Below are 4,547 nucleotides of genomic sequence, written 5' to 3'. Positions count from 1 at the left end.
TTCTCTTGGTTCCCTCCACCCCCTTCATCCCATTAATTGTGCTTGCTAATATCACCCATGACCTTTCTGTTGTTAAATCCAATGGCCAATTCTTAGTCATATTACTTAGCCTGTGACAAGCATTTCAAACTGCAGATCACTTCCTCCTTTTTGAAACATGTTTAAAACTTAGTTTCCAGTATTCTACATTCTCCTGATTTTTCTGATTTAATACAGTTCCTCTTCCTCGGTGTTTCTTGCTACTACCCTCCTTATTCTCTGATCTCTTAAAGTTGTGGTGCCCAGAGGTCAGCTCTTGGGCTTCTTTTATCTAACTTAATCCTTTGGGGTGTTTATGTGGTCTCAATGACTTTAAGTGCCACTGATACACTGAAAACTCCATTACATGTATGAAATACATATCTTCAACCTGGGGAATAAATGAGTGACTTCATTTTGTTCTAATACTTTAAATGCACTAATTCAGTTTGTACAACTATTCTATAAACCAGGGGACAAAACTTTTTCTGTAAAAGAACAAAGAGTAACTATTTTAGGCTTTGTGTTCTTTTAAGGTTCGTTGCATGTTCTGTGAATTGGTTTTGTTTTTGTTTTTTTTTTTTTCTTTTTTGCAATCCTTTAAAAATATAAAACCATTCTTGGGGCGCCTCGGTGGCTCAGTGGGTTAAGCCTCTGCCTTTGGCTCAGGTCATGATCCCAGGGTCCTGGGATTGAGCCCCGCCTTGGGCTCCCTGCTCAGTGGGGAGCCTGCTTCCCTTCCTCTCTCTCTGCCTGCCTCTCTGCCTATTTGTGATCTCTTGTCTGTCAAATAAATAAATAAAATCTTAAAATATATATATATATATATATATATATATATATATATATATATATATATATATATATATAAAACCATTCTTAATTCACAAACACAGACTGGGCCAGATTTGGCTTGTGGATTGTATCTTTTTTCCTTTGCTCTAAGCTATTACAGTGTAGTTCATCCCCATTTTACAGATGGAGAAACTGAGGTACAAAGGCTGAATAACTTTGTCCAAGCTCACCATTTGGTAAGTGATGAAACCGGGGTTCCAATAAGCAATCATGGCTCCGGGCACTGTGTGCTTATTCACTGTAGAGTCTAGAAGGTGAATGTGTGTCTTCAAAAAGATAAGCTAACAAAAAGCTAGTGATTTATGTCCAGAACGTCCAAAAGTCTCAAGAATTGGAGGCGCCAGCTACTCTGAAGATAAGATACAGATTATTTAAAAGACTACAAAAGAGGGGCTCCTGGCTAGGTCAGTCAGAGGAGCATGTAACTCTTGGTCTTTGGGTCGTGATTTCGAGCTGCTTTTTAGGTGTAGAAATTACTAAAAATATAATAAATAAAAGTCTAAAAAGAAGCTGTTTCACCTTCTCCTCAATCTATGCAGCCTTTCCCTCCTTGTAACTATAGAAGTGTAGAGCTTTAAGGGAGGGTCAGACAGAAAGGGCTGGGACTCAGAAACCAGGCATAAAACTGAGGCAGGAGTGAAAGGCTTTTCTGGAAGCAGGAAGATTGAAAGTGAGTGTCCTGCCCCGTGGTGCCCAGGATGCTTGAGGCCAGGCTTCTAGTCCATCTGGCAGAAGATTTGAGGATTCCTCTTAGGAAACAACCAGCCCAAGATGACAGACAGATACCTACAGCTACAATCTGCACAGTGAACTTGGGCTGAACTCCGTCAGTCAGGAAACCTACCCACACCCACAGAGCTCCCTTTTGGGTGTTTCACACTTTTAAGAAGGATGGACTAAACATTTGAGGAAATCTTAAATGAAAGATGGAGATCAAAATAAAAAAGGAGGTGGAAGGAAAGCCACAGTATAGGAAGAAAAAAAAATTTAAAAAATAGTGCACAAGGAAAGATAAACACAAGAAGCAATTGAGCTATGAAAAAGGAGTATTAAGGCTGAAAAATTAAAAATACAGTAGAAGAAACAAAATATTCCAGAAAAACTGGAAAACAAGGTTGGGAAAAATTGCATAAAACAAAGAGAAAATATGAAAAGGGGCAAAATATGAGGAAAACATTGCCTCTCAGATCTGCATCTACCCCTCTCCTTGCTTTGTAATATTGGAGCTGGGCTCCCATCACTTCTTTTGCTGATGTCACAATGTCAAGCCTTATCAGTAGAGGGCGCTGGAGAACATTGCAAGAGGAAGGGGCTTCCTCTTGGATTTCAGGCTTTGGTTTTCTTGTTTTCAGTGAAAGATGGTCAGCAGATCCTTAGTGGGCATCTTCGCAAAGATTCAGTCCAGGAGCTCTAACATCAAACAACTGTAAGTTCCAGAAAGAGAATGGAGAAAGTCGCAAGGGTAGAAAATGGCAGAGATGTAACATGGGGAAAGAACTAGAGAACAGGACTGTCCAGATTGAAAGAGCACAGAGTGCCCAGAGTACTTAAAAGCTTTAAAAACTCAGAACAAGACTCACCATTGTGAAATTTCAAAAATCTGGGTAGGAAGAAAAGATCGTAAAGGCTTCCACAGAGGAAGAAAAAAAAATCTAGAAAACATCACATACAAAAGATCAGAATCAAAATGTTATCAGAATTTTTAATAGCAGTGCTAGACATTAGAAAATAATGGTGCAATGCCTTTAAAATTCTGAGGGAAAATGAGTTTAGAATTCTATAGCTAGCCAAACTATCAGAGTAAGGACATTTTCAGAATGCATATTCTCAGAAAGTTTACCTCTTAGGTAGCTCTGTCCAGAAGTGACACTTGCACCAAAATGAGATTATAAATGAAGAAAGAGGAAGATATGGATCTAGGAAATAGGAGATCCAACCCAGACCTAAGACAATGAAGGGTGGTGAAGGGGGTGTGCGGTTTATCATTGTATTGTCTCTCAGCTATATTTTTACCCCTCTTTGCCCTGCTTTGTGATACTGGAGCTGAACTCTATATAAACATTTCCTTTACTGATGTCACAATGTTAAGCCTTGTCAGTAAAGGGCACTGGTGGACACTGTAAGAGAAGGGGCTACTTTTGGTTTTCAGAATTTGGTTTTCTTATTTTCACTGTAAGGCTGCCAATAGATTCTCAGTGGGCAGCTTCCCAGTGAGATTCACTGGCACCTCAGCAGTGGGTAGCTGGGCCCAGCCTTTGCACCTCTTCGTGCTTCTCTGCCACAGCCATACCCTCTCCACCTCGGGGAGAGGGCTCTTCCGAACTAGCCCTTCCCTAGGCATTCTCATCCATCCTGGAAATACTAATTTCTTTGTACACCTGGTATCTCTACTTTTCTTTCAGTCATTTTCCTCATTGCTAATAATTCTTCCTGTTAAATGTTCTCTCATCATATTACCGATTGACACACATAATACAATAAACACTGAAATGTATTTTATCGAAATAGGGGTGCAGTTGTATTGCAACAGTAGTAGAGGGGAGGGGCGTCTGTGTGGCTCAGGTCATGATCCCAGCGTCCTGGGATCGAGCCCCGCATTGCAAGGAGCCTGCTTCCCTTCCTCTCTCTCTGCCAGCCTCTCTGCCTACTTATGATCTCTGTCAAATATATAAAATCTTACGAAAATAATAGAGGGGAGATATCTCTGTGGATACTGAAGGGTGTGTGTAGTAGGAGAGCTAGCTCTTCTATGGTGGGGAATCAGCAAATTACATTTAAAAGTTAAAAACTCAAGAAAAAAAAAACTCAAGAAAATATACTACATTTAAAAATATGGCTGACGGGACGCTCAGTTGGTTAAGCAACTGCCTTCTGCTCAGGTCATGTCCCAGCATCCTGGAATGGAGTCCCGCATTGGGCTCCTTGCTCCGCGGGGAGCCTGCTTCTCCCTCTGCCTCTGCCTGCCCCTCTGTCTGCCTGTGCTCACTCTCTCTGGCAAGTAAATAAATAAAATATTTTTAAAAATTTAAAAAAATATATGGCTGAGCGGTGCCTGGGTGTTGCAGTGGGTTAAAGCCTCTGCCTTCAGCCCAGGTCATGATCCCAGGGTCCTGAGATTGAGCCCCACGTCAGGCTCTCTGCTCATCAGGGAGCCTGCTACCCTTCCTCTCTCCCTCTGCCTGCTTGTGATCTCTGTCTGTCAAATAAATAAATAAAATCTTTAAAAAATATATGGCTGAAATGACCAAAAGAAAAGAGTTAAATAATATGAAAGTTATAGCCTTTGGGGATCAACAGGACAGCAAACAGGAGACTGCTAGTTTTCATTATATGTCTCTTAGTACTGCTTTATTTTTAAATTATTTAAATGTATTAAACATCTTAAATTTATTCACACTAGTCAAAAGGTGGAAACTCCCCAAATGTCTGTCTGATGAATAGATAAACAAAATGTGGAACCTGAAAAGAAAAACTGACATATGCTATAACATGGATGAAACTTGAGAACATTTTAGTGAAATAAGCCAGACACAGAAGGATGAGAATTATATGATTCCACTTACATGAAGTCCCTAGAATAGGCAAATTCATAGATACAGTAGAATGGTGGTTGCCAGGGGCTTGGGGGAGAGGGAAATAGGGCATTATCGTTTAAGGGGTACAGAAATTCAGTT

The sequence above is a fragment of the Mustela lutreola genome, chromosome 13 (genome assembly GCF_030435805.1).
Source record: "Mustela lutreola isolate mMusLut2 chromosome 13, mMusLut2.pri, whole genome shotgun sequence".
NCBI classification, from domain to species: Eukaryota; Metazoa; Chordata; class Mammalia; order Carnivora; family Mustelidae; genus Mustela; species Mustela lutreola.
The sequence above is the reverse complement of the archived record's forward strand: the minus strand, read 5'-3'. Positions refer to the sequence as shown.